This window comes from Podarcis melisellensis (assembly GCF_964234715.1).
Source record: "Podarcis melisellensis genome assembly, chromosome: 14".
Classification (NCBI taxonomy): Eukaryota; Metazoa; Chordata; class Lepidosauria; order Squamata; family Lacertidae; genus Podarcis; species Podarcis melisellensis.
The window spans coordinates 5,682,370-5,701,447 of NC_138546.1; the positions used below are offsets into that span (position 1 = coordinate 5,682,370).

A 19,078-nucleotide genomic window follows, 5' to 3' on the forward strand; every position below is an offset into this window, starting at 1 on the left:
AGATTAACTCAGCCTTTGCCATGCTGGCACCGTCCGGACATTTTGGGCTGCAACTGCCATCAGCCCTAGGCTGGCTTAACTCACCACAGGAGCCTGCTTAGGGGTAATGTCAAATACGATAACTTCATTGGAACTTGGCTCCCCATTGTTGAGATTGTAGATAAAGGGGGGGCGGGCCTCAAGTCTCCTGGCACCCATATATCTAAGGTTGACGGATCCCCAGGTCTGACCTCAACTCTGCAGGTTTGCCTTGCCCCTCCAGTGGGAGGGTTTGAGCAGGGGTAGGCAACCTAAGGCCCGGGGGCCGGATCCGGCCCAATCGCCTTCTCAATCCGGCCCACGGATGGTCCGGGAATCAGTGTGTTTTTACATGAGTAGAATTTATTTAAAATGGATCTCTGGGTTATTTGTGGGGCATAGGAATTTGTTCATATTTTTTTCAGAATATAGTCCAGCCCACCACATAGTCTGAGGGATGGTGGACCAGCCCAGGGCTGAAAAAGGTTGCTGACCCCTGGGCTATACAAAATTGACTGGCAATTTCACCATTAACACTGGCCGTTCACAAGAGCAATTCACAACAAGCATGGGAACAACTGCCTTGAGCGAAGGTTTCTATCTTAATTTCCAACCAGTGAGTGACGCATTTGCTCATTTGTTAGAATTCTTGTTGTTTTTATTTGAATGACATGCTTTCAGCAGCTGGAATTAATGTTTAATGTGCCACGCTTAATGACCGCCCCATGACATCACCAGGACTACCCTATGACATCACTGGGGGTGCTCTTAGGTCTCTGGTTTGGGCCCTGGAACCTCAGGGCCTGGGGTGCTCCTGTCCTGGCGACCCTAGTTGTGCATTCATCCAGAAGAGTGGGCATAGCGCAGTGGCAAGGTGAATTGGCGCATCTTTCGGTTCTCTTTCTGGGTCCTGGTGTGAGCCAACTGATTTATGCAACAGCGTGAGACCAAAAAAATGTGCGTCTTTTGGTCCAGTGCTTGGGGCATCTGGGATTGGGATCAGAAGCCAATGCGGCTTCTGTCAATCCAGGATGACCCTCTTAAAAGGGACAATATCTTCTTATGCCCGTATGTCTGGTGCATGTGCTGCCCAGGTGGGCTACACAGTGTGACCCCCCCCAAAAAAACCCTCCCCCTCCCCATGCATTATTTCAACGTATATCATTGCCTAGGCAAAGTCCCAACCCAAACAGGAAGTCTTTGTAGTCTTTCTGCTTCAAAAGAGCAATGAACACCTTGCAGGGGCATATGCTCTCTAGTGCCCTCTAGTGTACAGGTGTGGGACCTGCAGCCCCAGTTTTAGGGTTTCCGTGCCTTCCAGAGAAGGTTGATGCTTCCATAGCTGGCGTTGATGTTTTATGGTGTTTTTATATTTTGCTGGGAGCCACCCAGAATGGCTGGGGTAACCCAGTCAGATAGGCAGGTTGTTGTTGTGGTTGTGGTTGTTGCTGCTGTTGTTTCAAGCTCACCTGACAGCAGGAGTGGGTTAAGGGCCGCAGCACTGCAGTCCTTCAGTGATCTAAACAGTAGATCCCATTCTGCCACTGGTCATATGGCTGCAAGCCACACCGACTGGAGACCCGTGTTTGGTTATTGGTTTGTTTTATTATCTCTTTAGTGTTCTCATTTCGTATTTTTGTGCTGTGATCTTTGGATGAAGGGCAGTATACAAATTTAATTACCGTATTTTTTGCTCTATAAGACTCACCTTTTCCCTCCTAAAAAGTAAGGGGAAATTTGTGTGCGTCTTATGGGGCGAATGCAAGCTGCGCAGCTATCCCAGAAGCAAGAACAGCAAGAGGGATTGCTGCTTTCACTGCGCAGCGATCCCTCTTGCTGTTCTGGCTTCTGAGATTCAGAATATTTTTTTTCTTGTTTTCCTCCTCCAAAAACTAGGTGCGCCTTATGGTCTGGTGCGTCTTATAGAGCGAAAAATACGGTAATAATGCTGCTGTGGCTGATGATGGTAAAGAATAGCTGTTATAAAGAATGATTGCTGTAAGAATCACCCCCACCACCCCTTGATTTCATATATGCCACCTGACTGGGGACCAGTTCTTGTTTCTTTAACGTTTCTAGTCCATAAGGAAGAATACCCGTTTCAGGATTTCATGGCGGATAAGGGGCTCTGCATGTGGTTCAAAGGAGATGAAAGGAGCTCCATCGTACGAATGGAAACCTAAAGCCATTTGTGCTGAGGGGTTCTCTATTATTAGAGACGTCTCTTTGTAATTCTGTACATCACAGACGGGAGGGAAAAGAAAGCCTGAAAGATCAGGACAGGACGCCTTTGTGGTTATTGCTGCTGGGGCTTGCATCTACCCCCCAAGTCCAGGGGTGGGGTATGTGGGGGGGGGACATATTAATCTGAGATCTCCTCCTCCCCACCATCGCACTAGATCAGCTCCCTGCTTTCCCCTTCATTTGGCTTTGCCTGGCTTATCAGCTGTGACTTTCCCGACAGCAATTGATGGAAAACATTTTATCGTCTTCCCAGGCAACAGGATCCTTGAAGTGGTTCTGATTTCTGTTACTATGGTGACACGGCTGGGGCTTATTAGAGCCGACTTTGTTGTTTGTTTGTTGCTTCGTGTTGTTGTCGAGATGCTAAACAAAATTAGCAAGCGACCAGAAACACTAGCCCGGTGGCTAGCAGGGGAAGGGAACCTTGACGCCTTTTGCAAGCCGAGTCTAGCTCACAGGCTGCTCTGCAATGAAAGGCTCAGAGCCCTCCTGAAACCCCACCATCAGACATGTCTCTCCCCCCCCCATTGGAGAAGGGGATCGGGGGGGCAGGAAGAGATTGACAGCATCTGGCAGCATCAAATTGCTGTGGGGCTCTTTTCCTGAACTGGAAGCAATTGTGTTTAAGGCAAGGGCAGACAACGTCTTGGCCTGGCAGTCTGGGCAGATGAGACCGTGGGGCCAAGGGTTCACTACCTCTGCAGTCTCATCTCCCCACTTGCCCTGCACCCCCAGCAAATTGTTCTGGCTCCCCTAAGACTAAGGCAGGGACTCGGGTGGTGCTGTGGGTTAAACCACAGAGCCTAGGACTTGCCGATCAGAAGGTCGGCGGTTCGAATCCCCACGACGGGGTGAGCTCCCGTTGCTCGGTCCCTGCTCCTGCCAACCTAGCAGTTCGAAAACACGTCAAAGTGCAAGTAGATAAATAGGTACCGCTCCGGCGAGAAGGTAAACGGCGTTTCCGTGCGCTGCTCTGGTTTGCCTTAAGCGGCTTAGTCATGCTGGCAACATGACCCGGAAGCTGTACGCCGGCTCCCTCGGCCAATAAAGCAAGATGAGCACCGCAACCCCAGAGTCGGCCACAACTAGACCTAATGGTCAGGGGTCCCTTTACTTTTTAAGACTATGACACCATCAAGGAATGCAGACTAGAACTAGACACAAACAGAATCGGCACAACTGCATTGGTTGCCGATTAGTTTCTGGGCCCAATTCAAAGTGCTATAAAGACTGAAGACCTCAAGATCTTAAGGACCACCTTTCCCCATATGAACTGACCCAGACCCTGTGCTTGTCACCCAAGGCCCTTTCTACATCCTTGCTCCCCAAGAGGTGCGGAGGGTGGCAACAAGAGAACAGGCCTTCTGTTCTGTGGTGGTTCCCTGATGGTCTCCCCAGAGAGGCTCACCTGGCGCCATCATTACGTGTCTTTAGACACCAGGCAAAAAACATTCATCTTTACCCAGATCCATGGCTATTGGATAATCTACAGTCTGTGAAAGTGTGGGGTTGTTGTTGTTTAGTCATTTAGTTGTGTCTGACTCTTCGTGACCCCATGGACCAGAGCACGCCAGGCACTCCTGTCTTCCACTGTCTCCCACAGTTTGGTCAAACTCATGCTGGTAGCTTCGAGAACACCATCCAACCATCTCGTCCTCTGTCGTCCCCTTCTCCTTGTGCCCTCCATCTTTCCCAACATCAGGGACTTATCCAGGGAGTCTTCTCTTCTCATGAGGTGGCCAAAGTATTGGAGCCTCAGCTTCAGGATCTGTCCTTCCAGTGAGCACTCAGGGCTGATTTCCTTCAGAAAGGATAGGTTTGATCTTCTTGCAGTCCATGGGACTCTCAAGAGTCTCCTCCAGCACCAGAATTCAAAAGCATCCATTCTTTGGCGATCAGCCTTCTTTATGGTCCAGCTCTCACTTCCATACATCACTACTGGGAAAACCATAGTTTTAACTATACGGACCTTTGTTGGCAAGGTGATGTCTCTGCTTTTTAAGATGCTGTGTAGGATTGTCATTGCTTTTCTCCCAAGAAGCAGAGGACTGTTATTACTATGGATGTTTTACTATTAGGCTGTCTGTCAGAATGCTTTTTACTATGTGTTATTGTAATGTGTCTCTAACGTTGCACACCGCCCTGAGGTCTTTTGATAAAGAGTGATTAATAATAATAATAATAATAATAATAATAATAATAATAATAATAATAATAATAATAGATTGAGGGCTATTGGGGGGAGGGGCTTTTCAGCCTAGCACCCCGATGAAGATGCAGGTCATTTGATGAGCAGGGAGGGGGAGCCAGAATATTTTGCAATACAGAAAATGCACTCCACCCCTGTCTCCTGATTCTCTGCAGTCTGCCCACCTCCACCTCGCAAGCCTGCCCCAGTGAGTGGGGTAAAAGGAGGTCAGAGAGAATCAGTGGGTGGAAGGTGCACAGCAGAGGAGAAGGCAACTATCTGGAGCCTGCGCCTGCCTCACCTGGCCTCACTGTTGTGCCGGACCTGCAAGGTTGTATATGCCATTGCATATACAGCAGGTTTAAAACTGCCTTGTCACCTCCACAGCAGCCAACGAATCTCAGTCCCAGCCATTGGCTGAACTTCTGTGATGTCACGGAACTACAAGTTGCAAGCATTTGGGGCCATTGACAAACAGTCCGTTCTTCATCCATAAACTGCATCCGCAAGCCACACTTCCTCTTGACCTTCTAAGAGTGTCCCATTATTAACTGTTTTAATAATATCTGCTCTGTCCTGGATAATGAAACCTTTTGATTAGATTATAAAACACCTTTCTAACGCTGTTGTGTGCCTTGATCTGAATAATGCACTTACAAAACTTATTATCTGCTGATACTGTAGGTTGTTGTTTGAGTTGCCCTTTCCTAATTCTTCGGTTATTATGGACTATGAATCAGTGTCCTGATTAACAACAAAAAACCTTCCTTTATTGCTCAAATCATTCCTTGAGTAGAAATTGCTTGTCTGCAGTTCCCCACCCCTTTAAACAGATTTTGAACGGCATTATTACCAACATCCAAGGTGAGAACAGTCAGCTGCCTTTTATTTTTATCCTGGCAATCCAACCGCATCATCATAATTATATTATCTTTTATTCTTCTAGACCTGCCCTCCTTCTCTAGCCATTTAAAACAGGGGTGAGGAACCTTTCTCAGCCAGCGGGCTGCATCCCCGCAGGTGCAGCTTTCTGGGCCTGCCTTCCAGGGGGTGTCTGGGGCCAGAAGCAAAATGTGACGATAGCAATGGATGGGATGTTAACCTGTGTACAATAGGCCACGCTCCAGCCAGCCTGGGAAGGAGGTGTGGCCTGTGAGCAAGCCAGAGACATACCTTCCAACTGTCCCAATTGGTCAGAGCACACCTGGAATATTGCATCCAATTCTGGGCACCACAATTTAAGAAGGATGTTGTCAAGCTGGAACGTGTGCAGAGGAGGGCGACCAAGATGATCAAGGGTCTGGAAACCAAGCCTGATGAGGAATGGTTGAAGGAGCTGGGTATTTTTAGCCTGGAAAAGAGGAGACTGAGAGGAGATAGGATACGATAGTCCAACTATCTCAAGGGCTGTCACAAGCTTGTTTTCTCCTGCTCTAGGGGGTACCAATGGTTTCAGGATACAAGAATGGAGAGTCTGAGATGTTTGACAGTGGAACTGTCTCCCTTGGGAGGTTGTACGGTTTCCTGACCCAGACACTCCAACGGGTGCAGAATGCCACAGCGAGACCCCCTACGGGGTCCTTGCCGCGAGATCGCATTCATCCAGGGCTTTACCAACTGCACTGGCTCCCGGTGGAGTACAGGGTCAGGTTTAAGGTGCTGGTTTTGACCTTTAAAGCCCTATGCGGCCTAGGACCCATGTACCTACGGGACCGCCTGGTATGCCCCGTGGAGGACCTTAAGGTCCACTAATGACAACATTTTAGAGGTCCCAGGTCGCAAAGTGGTTAGATTGGTCTCAGCTAGGGCCAGGGCCTTTTCAGTTCTGGCCCCGACTTGGTGGAACGCTCTGCCTTTCATTTCTTTACAAGTTATTTTTAAAGTCCAGCTAATGTTTTTATTTGTTTACAATGGTCTCCTAAGTAAGTTATGAATTTCCCCCATTCTTTTAAAAAGTCATTATCTTCTTGATTCCTGAGTCTCAGAGTAAGTTTTGCCATTTCAGCACAGTCCAGCAGTTGGGCTTGCCATTCTTCCCTAGCTGGGACTGTTGGTTCTTTCCATCTTTGGGTAGTAGCATCTCCTGATGTTCTCAGCTTCGCAAAATGCGAAGGCTGCAATCCCGAGGGTGCTTCTTTGAACACAGTCGGCTTTACTTCTGAGTAGACACACGCAGTATCCGTCTGCGGGCCTCAGCGGGAGGCGCCTCGTATCTGACTTGCTTCTAACAGCTGTGCTCGCTCGGGGTTCTCATTCATCTTTCCTTTTTTGAAGCCAGACAGGAAAGCAGATGGCGGCCGATGGCAGGGAGGTACCTGCTGATGTCTCGACTCGACTGACGAAGCTGACAGCTAGAGATGGCAGGAAAATGTTAGCAGTGCCTAAGGAGAATGCGTGGGCAGAGCGAGGAGCCCATCCTGGTGGCCTGATCCTGACCTTGTGGGAACTGCATTGAAGCCTTATCTCCAGAGTTGTAGTAGTAGTAGTAGTAATAATAATAATAAACCTTTATTCTCACTATACCACCTGCGTGCAGTGAAATTAATCGCTCACGCTTTGTAGAATCGTGGACTTCCCAGGTCTTTAGCATGTGCTCCAACTTACCCCAAGCAGGGCAAATGTGGACATTCAGCATGGGGAAGGTTTCAAGGTCAATTGTGACATCTTTCTCTAGGTAGGGTTGGGGACGCTGAAACCCTGGTTGTCCAGCCTGAAACCCTGGAGAGCTGCTGCCACTCAGTGCCAGAGATGGAGCAACAGTGTGACTAAGGTAATAATAATAATAAAATTTTTTTATTTATACCCCGCCCTTCCTGGTTCAGAAAACCGGGCTCAGGGCGACTAACAACAAATTTAAAACACTTAATTGATGCAACAAAAAAACAGCATGAAATATAGTATAAAACATGAATAACAATAAATTCAGAATTCAAAAATCAATTTAGGAGGGAAATCCATCCAATAAACATTAGATGATCACCAGGGCTAGCTGGCTAAATTAGTCCTATTTGGGCCAGTGAGGAGACCAGGGGAGAATTAGCTGTGGGATCCCAGAGTGGGTAATCTTCACAAAAAGGGGAGAGGGAGGGAAGGAAGGGGAATAAAAGATCAGGCTAAGTTCAAATTGAAAACCAGGTGGAATAGCTCTCTCTTACAGGCCCTGCAGAAGGAGGTTAAATCCTGCAGGGCCCTGTCTCATGGGACAGAGCATTCCACCAGGTCGGAGCCATCACTGAGAAGGCTCTGGCCCTGGTGGAGGATAATCTGACTACCGTAGGGCCTGGGACATCTAAACTATGATTATTCATGGACCTTAAGGTCCTCTGCGGGGCATACCAGGAGAGGCGGTCCCATAAATCCTGCTTCGTATGGGCTCTTCTTATCTGACGTAGTCCTGATCTCCTGACCCCAAATGCACCCCAATTTTGGCCTTAGAGAGATGATGTTATGAAGATGCCCTCACTAGACTTGGGATTTGTAAGAGCTCAGCTTCCTGGCATCTCTTCGAACCGGGTGGGTGGGAAGACTTCAAGCTTCCAAGATCTTTGTTGTCTCTCTGCACCAGAATCCCTGGGTCCAACAGCTGGAGTCAACGATCCACAGTCAGAGTCTATGTGCTTCTGAACAGGTAAAGGTAAAAGGTAAAGGGCCCCTAGACCAGGCATCCCCAAACTCGGCCCTCCAGATGTTTTGGGACTATAATTCCCATCATCCCTGACCACTGGTCCTGTTAGCTAGGGATGATGGGAGTTGTAGTCCCCAAATATCTGGAGGGCTGAGTTTGGGGGTGCCTGCCCTAGACAGTTGAGTCTAGTCAAAGGCGACTAAGGGGTTGCAGTGCTCGTCTCGCTTTCAGGCCAAGGGAGCCAGCGTCTGTCCAAAGACAGCTTTCCGGGTCATGTGGCCAGGATGACTAAACTGCTTCTGGCACAACAGGACACCATGACATAAACGTAAGCCAGAGCACACGGAAACGCTGTTTACCTTCCCGCCGCAGTGGTACCTATTTATCTACTTGCACTGGCGTGCTTTCGAACTGCTAGGTTGGCAGGAGCAGGGACCGAGCAACAGGAACTCATCCCATCGTGGGGATTCGACCTTCTGATCGGCAAGCCCAAGAGGCTCAGTGGTTTAGACCACAGAGCCACCAGTGTCCCAGTTGCTGGAAACCAAAGGAGGGGAGAGGGGTCTTGCACTCAGGTCCAGCTTGCAAGTTTCCCAAAGACTGGCTTCTGTGGCAATAGGATGCTGGATTTGATGCCCCACTGGCATGACCCAGCAATCTCCTTTTATGCACAAATCAGTGGCTCAGGAAGTTCTGTTTTCAGTACCAGAAATGAACTCGCAGTCCTTTCTCATAAAAACCATTCCTGGTTCCCTGATGCTCCACTGTCCTTCAGCAAAAAGTTGTTACTACTGTGGAAGAATTGGGTATCAACAATCCCTGGGGCCCCCCTGCAAATTAGCCAGAGATCTCCCAGGAGATCCACCCTGCTCTAACTTTTGCTCTCCGCTGTCTCAGAGTATATGTCACGGTTTTCACCTCCCAGAGACTAAGCAGCTTCACCAGCGAATCCAAGAGGACTGGAAGCAGTTAGAATCCTTGCTCTCGTCTAAGAAGAGGGGAAAGAGTTGGCCAAAGGAGACACAAAGCGGTTTACAAGAGGTGAGATATTGGATAGGAAAAAGGAGAGGGGAGGAATCTATTGGTCTCCAACCTGATTCAAGGTGGGTCACTGCAGAACCATGCCCTTCCTGCAGAATATACTGCGAAAGATTCGGGTGTCCCCAAATGCATGTTTGGGTTAAAAGCGGGTGCTGGGTCTGAAATATTTGAGGAGAGAATCATAAAACTGTAGGGCTGGAAGGGACTCCGAGGGTCATCTAGTCCAGCCCACTGCAATGCAGGAATCTCGACTAAAGCCTCCATGGCAGACAGCCATCCAACCTCTGCTTAAAAACCTCCAAGGAATGAGAGTCCACGACCTCTTGTAGAATTCTGTTCCACTGTCAAACAGCCAGTGGCGTAGCATGGGTTGTCAGCACCCGGGGCAAGGGAAGTAATTTGCACCCCCTAACCCGTGGATTTGCGCCCCCTAACCCTAAGCCCCAGATGTTCTGCCCGGTGCGACCGGCCCCCCTGCACCCCCCACGCTACGCCACAGCAAACAGCTCTTACTGCCATAAAGTTCTTCCTGATGTGGCGTCAGAATCTCCTTTCTTGTAAGTGGAAGCCATGGGTTCGAGTCCTACCTTCTGAAGCAGGAGAAAACAAGCTTGCTCCCTCTTCCTTGTGACAGACCTTGAGATATCTGAAGGTGGCTCTCCATGGGTGTAGCCAAAGGGGGAAAATAAAAAGGAGATAAATAAAAATACTTAACTAACTGAGGTTCTGCCCCCCCCCAACAAAAATCCTGGCTAGACCCATGTGGCTCTCATATCTCCTCTTTCCCAGGCTAACTAAACATCCCCGGCTCCTTCAACCGCTCCTCATCAGGCTTGGAAACCTGCCCTGAACTAGAAAACGCCGCAAGCTTTCCTCGGAGGGGAGTCTGAGCAGCCTTTCCCTGCCCCCACACTTAGGGGGCGGGGAGTAGAGAAGCGCCGCGAGCCCCCCAGCAGGTGGCACTGTTGCCCTTGGCAAGGCCACCTGGCTCTCCCCGCCACCCCCACCAGCCACCCCCCCACCCCGGGGGGAAATCGGAGCGTGCGTTTCCGACAGCATCCAGTTCTGCCTCTGAACTTTCTTCTCTCTCTCCCCCGCCAGCTCCCTCCCTCCCTCCCTCCCTCTTTCTCCCTCGGTCTCTTCCTGTGCAGTGTGGGATTTCACTTCCCCGCCGCGCTATGGCAAGGACGGGCTCTGCTGAAGCAGCAGCAGCAGGCAGAGCCGCCGAGGATCAGGGCCCGGCCCGGGGGCGCCGCCGCTGCTGCGCTTAAGCTGGCGAGCTGACGGGGCTGCACCGGGCTCGCCTTCCCCGTTCACACGGACCCCCCCCCCCCACGCAAAACCCCCTCGCGCCCCATCCCCAACCTTGCAGCCTTCCCCGTTGCTCCCCGATTTCTCTTGCGCTCCCGAGCCTCAGGATCGCGGGCAGCGCGCAGCGGACGGGATCCGCCTCGGAGGATGGCTGGCTCCGGCACGGATTTCCCTGGCGATCGGTGGCGGCGGCGGCAACAGCAGGCAGCTCCCTGCGCGCACTGAGGGCGGCGGGGAAGGCGACGCGAGGTAAGAGCCGCGGTGCCCGCGACCCACGTCTGGTCCTCCTGGACCCGTTTGCTGCGCGCGTTGGGAGGATCGCGCGGTGCGAGGGAGGGGGGGGGGACCAGCCTTCCGCGATCAGGAGGCGCAGACCCGCGCGCACAGACCCGCAGAGCCATCCATCCACGCGCGCGCGCATTTTTCGCATTCTCGCTTGCGCGGGGAGCGGCGTTTGCGCGTTAGGGAGCGCGGGGATCGGGGAGGTTGGGGGGCGGCGGCGCTGGAAGGATGGATGCGGAAGGGAACGAGGCGGTCGTGGGAACGCGTACACGGAGCGGGATGGAGAGAGGGATGCGGGCAGGATGGGTGACTTGGATGAATCTCTCGCATTCCCCCAACCCCCAAAGTACCCAAGTGAAAGATCCGTTCAGGATCCAGGGTAGGGCCAATTGGCGTGGGTAAGGACGGAAATCAAATAACCACACCTCTTTTGCGCTACGGTGGTGGGCTGCAACCTAGGTGGTCTCGGGGGTGGCGGTGTTGTAACATATGGTGCGATTATTCTTGGTGGTACGTGCCCTGTTTGAATTACGCTTGAGTAGGACTCTCAGAGTCCGGGCTGCCCTCCTCAAGTCGTGCACCTAAGAGCCCAGGAATCTGCCCCACACTGACTCCCTTAGCTTTGTTGACACTGGCAGGGGCTTCCCCATTGCCATGCCCTTTCGCCAAGGCTTGAACCCGGGACCTTTCGCTTGCCAGGCCTGTCCTCTGGGGGTCCCAAGCTGAGAGAGGGCCCTTCCCCAGAGATCAGCCGCTGGAGAGAGGGTAGAAAAGGAATGCAGAAAAACGAAAATATCATCTGGGGCTGGGCCTAGCAGAGGCTTGGTGAGTGTGCGTCTTTGTTTTGCTTTGCCTCCAGGAAGAGAAAAAGCTGTTTTTGCAGAAGGGAGAAAACCTCCAAGTGGCGAGGGAGAGAAAGGAAAGGAAGGGGGAGACCAGACAGCAGCTTGTTTCTTGGCTTTGTGTGTTTGTGTGGGGTGCCAAGGGCTTTGGGGCAGACGAGTCGTGGCACCCAGGAGCCAGCCGGTGCCATGGGGGACATGGCTCGCCCCCTTGGCACCGGCTGGGGTCCTAGCCGAAACGCCATCCTTGCAGAGGGGGCAGGTGTGGTGCTGCCAGAGGCCTTGGCTCCCTTGCCCTTGGCTGACCAGCTCACCACTGCAGTCCAGGGAGCGATGGGGGTCGGGTGGGAAGGGTATTCAGTTTCTCAGGCAGGGCTTTGTGAGCAAGAGAAGGCTGGAAAGGAAAAAATCCCCCACAAACCCGCTCAGGGGGCCTAAGGAGGAAAAGGGGCCTCTCGGAATGACAGGCGAGATGTGATTTCGGGCTTGCGGGTTTAGGCCTGCAGCTGGAGAGCCTTGTTTTGAAATAGGCTTCCTTGCAACGGTGCAGGCGGAGAAATCGGAAGGGCGCCCCACAGCTCGGCCTGGGCCCCGGAAGGTGTTTTCCGAATCCGTTGCTGGGCCCCAGAATGGGGGCGGATGGCGTCAGCGGTGTTGTGGTCTGGGGAGCACAGTGCCCCGCTAGGCAGGCTGCTTCGTTTTTGCAGATGTTTCTTCTGATGCTGAAAGCTTTTGTTTATTTATTTATTCCCCTTTCCCAGAAGGATGAGTTTGCTCGCAGGCAGCGTTTGGTTTTGTTTTAATTTTAATTTCAGGAACTGTTTTTAACGTTGCTGCCTAGTGCTATGGCATTGTGGTGAGCCTCAGCGATTTATAAACATCCATCATCGTCGCGGCAAGCGAGGAAATGGCGATGATAAAGATAGCGCGTCTTATGTATTTTATTTTTCGGTATTTCTGTACCACCAGCTAACAAAAGCTCTCTGGATGGTTTAGGGGGGAAAAAAGTTAATGCCATATTTTTTAAAAATAAAATTTAACATGCATATAGTATTTAGGGAAGAAGCTCAAAATAGCTTCTCATTATTTTAGTAACTGCTCACAACAGTCCTGTAAGGTAGACCAGATTATCCTCACATGGCAGATGAGGGTGGGAAGGTTGCCTAAGGCTTCCCTGAGTTCTCAGACAAGGCAGGATTTTTGAAGAGGGGATAGTACGATGAGCTCGTGAGCAGGATTTGAATTCGGAGCAACAGAAGGAATGAGAGATTATTGTATTTTTGTCACGGTATAAGAGATAGAAGATAGGTGCAACAAAGGGAGAGAAATAAAAACACTGGAAAACGGGGTGGGAAGTTGGCAAAACAAAAGAAGAAATATTATGCATTGGAGTGTATACGTGAAACTTTGAAAATTTAACAAAATATAACTGGAAAAAGAGATTTTTGAAGAGGGGATGCCCCAACTCACATAGCTTAGCATACAACTGCCTTTTGTTGCTCTGGTGATAAACCACCCTGTGTCTTCTGAGCATGTGCAAAGTGTAGTTGCTTCAGCCCTGTGGGCCGCTGTGCATCTTCCCTTCGTGAAAAGCCCATGTGTCATAACTGTACATGCGTACCCTTCAGTGTGGGTGTGCATGAACTGCAAAGATATTGGCTGTGTGTATGCAATTCCTGCGCATAAGGGCATTGCGACAAATCTACGTGCTGGTTTTAAAAGTTGCATTTGACCTGGCCATGCTTCCTGCGTAGGAAATACATCTCCCATTCAGTGAACACAGGTAAACACTGTCCACACCCTCAGGGCTGCTTTGGGTCAAGGTCCACCCGAACCTGCTTTCCTCTGCCAGTGCAACACCAGCCAGCCAGATACTTCTGGGAACTTGCAGGTGAGCCCTACAAGTCAGCCTGTTCCCCTGTATCTGTTACTCTCAGGTATATTGCTTCTGGATTTGGAGGTTCCTTAATTAGCCAGACAAATAGGCACGACATAGACTTCTCCATGTAACTGGCTGGTTCTTATTTAAAGCCATCTTGCTAGACCCAGGGGTAGGAAACTTGTTGTCCTGTGCAAGTGGTTAGGCTGAAATTCCCACCGTCCCTGAACATTGGCCAGGCCTGCTGGGGTGCAGTGTTCAAAATTAGCCAGGTGCCAGGTGCATTTTTCACCTGCATTTTGTCCACTTGTGACCAGGTGAAGATTCCTGGATGACTCCTGACACCTCCACCATCTGGACATGCATGGCTGGGGGTCCTTGGATCTGGACTGTTTTCCACGCACTAACACACCATCCTGTAGAATATGGTTACCAGATTTTTTTCAATGAATCTGGGGATTAAAAAAAAATTTTTTTTTGAAGCTGAGTAGCAAGAGGGAGTCCGCAGTGGGGACGGTGAGGCAAAAGACCTTGGGCCCAAGCACACATGCATATTGTATAAAGGTGCAAAGCCCTTTTTTGCACCCTGTGAAACATAAATGTGCAGTTTTTTAAAAACTGGGCAACAGCGCGCTGCCCGTCTGTGACTAGGCGCACAGTTTCTCTACCAGGCAAGGTTCCAAGCCCTTCTTTCGCACCCTGTGAAACATAAATGTGCAGTTTTTAAAAAACTGGGCAATGGCCGCCCGCCCATAACTCCTGAGCCTCCCCTGATTGGTCAAAACAAAGGGGGCAGGAGATCTGTACCGCTGAATGTCCCCGGTCTCCTTTCGACAGTGGCGGCGGCAGCGGCAGTCAGCAGCCCAGAGCCAGCCTAGTAGCGCAGTCGGCTCTGGCTGGCTTCAGGAGCTGCTCACTGCCATGTTGCCTGCTATTTTTCCTTGCCGGAAGTCCCCATATGATCTGTCGCGCACAAGACACATCATATGGGGATTTCCGGCGAGGAAAAATGGCGGGCACCACAGCAGCGAGCAGCTCCTGAAGCCAGCCAGAGCCCACTGCGCTACCAGACTGGTTCCGGGCTGCTGAGGCTGCCACTGCCGTGTTTCCCGGGAACAGATTTGCAAATCCGGGGACATTCCGGGGACGGAATTTGTCCGGGGACAGATTTACAAATCCGGGGACTGTCCCCGGAAACCGGGGACGTCTGGTAACCCTACTGTAGGATTCTATCAGTTATATTTTATCTGCACGCTCGGAACAAATTTCAAGAACCAAAATGCCTTTTCTGTGCAGCCTGGGCAAGAGCAGGCGCCATGAAGAAAAGGAGGTAGGAATAGTCCAATATAAATTCAGGCAGTCCCTGGATCAAGTGACTTTTCTTCTTTAGGTTCTCAAAGTTTTTGCTAGGCGAAAGCTCCCTGGATAGCTCAGTTGGTCAGAGCGTGGTGTTGATAATGGCAGGGTTGCAGGTTCGATCCCTGAATGGGATTGCGGCATATTCCAGCATTGCAGGGGGTTGGACTAGATGACCCTCAGAATCTCTTCCAACTCTGCAATTCTATGATTCTAAGTCCTATTCCTGACCGTTGTCATTGCTGGCTGGGGCAGATGGGAGCTGGAGTCTGGGGTGCCCCAGGTTTGCCATCCCTGCGCCGGCAGCAGCACCCGCGAGTGTGGAGAGGCTTCAGCTCCCCTCTAGTGGTCGTGCGCATAAATTCATGCGCACGAGCCCCAAGGAGCAATGTGCTGCACGCAGCCTGTCATTTCTTACCCCGCAGCCGGGGATTTTGATCTGCTGATAACGAAGCACGGGACAAGAACGTTCACTTCTTGGCGTACCTTTTGACCCAAAGAAAGAGGAGCCGCTTTGAAAATCGGCGCAGGACAGTGTTACTGCAGATCAGAGTCCATGAATGCAGCCTGCCGTGGTTGGAGGAGAGCCTTTGGGAAAGCGCAGCAGAGAGGCCATGGGCATGAGAGCAGTGACGCTACAAGGGTATCCCTGTTTTCTCTTGGGAAATGTTGGGAATGTAGTCCTGAACTTGGAATTGCTGAGCCAGGGGATACTTAATGTGTCGCAACAAACGTGAGCAGCTGGACTCCAGTGTTTATTCTTAAAGTGCAAAGCCACGTGGGGAGGTGGAATTTGAAGCGAGAAGCAGTTGTGTAGGAGTGCCTGTGCTTAACCCTTCCCCATCTGCCACTTCTCCGTTCCAAATCACCAGGGGCATCGAAAGATGCCGGGCATGGGCCAAGGGGACGAAAATTTGCATCCCATCTGCCGCTGCCATTTTCTATGTACAGACGCAGGTTTAGAAATTGAATGGCGGCACAAGGCGAGCCTGCTAATTTCCTATCCGCATCGCCCCAGATAAGCACAATTAATCTGCCCCCCACCCCCAAATCATCCCAAATCAGTTCCTACTCAATTCATTTGTCCCCAATTAATTTCCCAACAGATCCTGCTCCAAATCAATTCAATTCCTTTTCAATTAGTCCCATTCATTAAGCCCAAATCATCTCTAGATAAAGTCCTCTTAAATTAATTTATTTCCCCAACTTAATATCCTACCCAGAAACCAAGATCATCCTCTCTATTCGGTTTCCTCTGAATTCATTGCACACCAAGAAACATTTTTTGGGGGGCGTACACACACACAAAAAATTCTGGGGCCCATGGACATACCCCTAGAAACACCCACTTAATCAACTTCCCCCAAGCAGGTTTTCGCCTAGTCGCCTTCCTTAACGAGGGGCTGTAGGTCAGTGCTGAGCCTATGTTTCCAAGGGGTCAAACAGCAGGGGGCGGGAAAGACCCTACTCTGCCTGAGACGCTGGGAAGCTGCTGCCAGTCAGAGTAGGTGGCACAGGGCTAGACGCCAATGGTGCTGTGGTCTAAACCACCATGCTTCTTGGGCTTGCTGATCAGAAGGTTGGCGGTTTGAATCCCCATGACTGTGGTGAGTTCCCATTGCTCTGTCCCAGCTCCTGCCAACCTAGCAGTTTGAAAGCAAGTAGATAAATAGGTACCACTGTGGCAGGAAGGTAAACAGTGTTTTCGTGCACTCTGGTTTCTGTCACAGTGTCCCATTCTGCCAGAAGCGGTTTAGTCATGCTGGCCACATGACCCGGAAAGCTGTCTGTGGACTGGACTTAACCATCCAGGGGTCCTTTACCTTTACCTTACAGGGCATGATGAACAAATAGTTTAACAAATAGTTTAACCTGGTATAAGGCAGCTTCTTTCTTCCAGCCCCCTAATGCTCCGCCTACACTGTGGAACTCCCTGGCTCTTGATATCAGGCAAGCATCTTCATTGCCTGCTGAAAACATTTTTCTTTGGACAAACCTACCCAGACATGGGTGGTGCTGTGGTCTAAGCCACAGAGCCTAGGGCTTGTTGATCAGAAGGTCGGCGGTTCGAATCCCCGCGACAGGGTGAGCTCCCGTTGCTCGGTCCCTGCTCCCGCCAACCTAGCAGTTTGAAAGCACCTCAAAGTGCAAGTAGATAAATAGGTACCACTCTGGCGGGAAGGTAAATGGCATTTCCGTGTGCTGCTCTGGTTCTCCAGAAGCGGCTTAGTCCTGCTGGGCACATGACCCGGGAAAACTGTCTGCAGACAAACATCAGCTCCCTCGGCCTATAGAGCGAAATGAACTGAATCACTGATTCTGAATGCTTTTCAAAAGTTGCTTAAAAACTTTCTGACAGTAAGAGCTGTTTGACCGTAGAATGGCCTCCCTTGGGAGGTTGTGGACTCTCCTTCCTTGGAGGTTTCCAAGCAGAGGTTGGGTGGCCATCTGTCATGGATGCTTGAGTTGAGACTCCTGCATTGCAGTGGGTTGGAATAGATGACATTTGGGGGTCCCTTCCAATTCTACGATTCTATGAGCTGTTTTTTCCGGAAACCTTACTGCTTAATTTTTTACAGTAAACCTCTTTGAGGCTTTGTTTTTGTTTTTTATTTGCAATGATGATGATGATGATAACAATAATGATAATAATTTATTATTTATACCCCACCCATCCGGCTGGGTTTCTCGAGCCACTCTGGGCGTTTTCCAACAGAATATTAAAATACGATAGTCTATTAAACATTAAAAGCTTCCCTAAACACGGCTGCCTTCAGATGTCTTCTAAAAGTCTGGTAGTTGTTGTTCTCTTTGACATCTGAGGGGAGGGCATTCCACAGGGTGGATGCCACTACTGAGAAGGCCCTCTGCCTGGTTCCCTGTAACTTGGCTTCTCGCAGGGAGGGAACCGCCAGAAGGCCCTGGGCACTGGACCTCAGTGTCCAGGCTGAACAATGTGAGTGGAGACGCTCCTTCAAGTATACTGGGCCGTTTAGGGCTTTAAAGGTCAGCACCAACACTTTGAAGTGTGCTCAGAAACATACTGGGAGCCAATGTAGGTCTTTCAGGACCGGTTGTTATATGGTCTTGGCGGCCGCTCCCAGTCACCAGTCTAGCTGCCGCGTTCTGGATTAGTTGTAGTTTCCGGGTCACCTTCAAAGGTAGCCCCACGTAGAGCACATTGCAGTAGTCCAGGAGAGAGATAACTAGAGTATGCAGTATATTCCTTCTTTTGAAATAAATACGTAAAGCAAGATGTCTGCAGCCATGCAGGCCACATGGCCTCCGATAGCGCTGTTCATTCCAGGTCCCTTCTGTTTGCCGCTCGCTGCCCTCGTCCTCCCTTGCACAGGCTGTCTTACCTACGTGCGCAGGCTGCACCAGCAGAGAGACAGGAGCTCACCAGACATTCTCCCTCTCTCTGCAGGCGCTGCGCACCCAGCATGCAAGCAGCAAGGCATCGGGTTCTCTCAGCAGGGCACGGCAGAGCAGCCTGATCTTGCTCCGGAAGAGACCTAGAAGTGCCAGGCTGCGTCGCAAAAGGTGGCGAGGCGGAGAGCGGCCAGGCTTTTAGCACTGTCTAGGCAATGCACATGATGCTGCCATTGAAAAGCAGTAAGACAACGGACCATCGCTCGGTTGTCATCATACATGCTTACCATACAGAGGGTCCCAGATTCAGTCCTGAGCACCTGTAATTAAAAGGATCCAGGGCTAGGAAAGGCTGCTCACAAGTCCCTGAAAGCCATTGCCAATTAAGAGCAGGGAATTCTGGGCTTGGCGAAAGAAAGATCTGGTTCAATATACGGTTGCTTCAAAATAAAATAAAATAAAAACTAATCACCGAAAAGTGCAGCAGCAGGGTATTTCATCAGGCCATATGCAAATCAAACAAACAATACACAGTCGTCCCTTGAAAGTCAAACGGAATCCATTCTGGACGTCCGTTCACCTTCCAAAATGTCCGGAAGCCAATGTGCGGCTTCTGATTGGCTGCGGGAAGCTCCTGCAGCCAATCGGAAGCCCTGTCAGACATTCGGGTTCCAAAGCACGTTCGCCAACCGGAACAGTCACTTCTGGGTTTGCGGCGTTCGGGAGCCAAAACGTTTGAGAACTAAGCTGTTCAAAAAGCAAGGTACACTGGTACCTTGGGATAAGAACTTAATTCATTCTGGAGGTCTGTTCTTAACCTGAAACTGTTCTTAACCTGAAGCATCACTTTAGCTAATGGGGCCTCCTGCTGTTGCTGCGCTGCCGCCACACAATTCTGTTCTTATCCTGAAGCAAAGTTC

At 50.6% G+C, this 19,078-nt stretch overlaps 1 protein-coding gene across 1 annotated transcript in view; it reads left to right on the forward strand.

Moving 5' to 3' along the window:
- Positions 1-10,515: 10,515 nt before the first annotated feature.
- Positions 10,516-19,078, forward strand: part of RAI1 (retinoic acid induced 1) — a 214,109-nt gene continuing 205,546 nt past the window's right edge. Inside the window, exon 1 of the mRNA XM_081889058.1 lies at positions 10,516-10,676. The gene's annotated coding sequence lies outside the window, so the exon portion shown is untranslated. The remainder of the gene's footprint in view (positions 10,677-19,078) is intronic.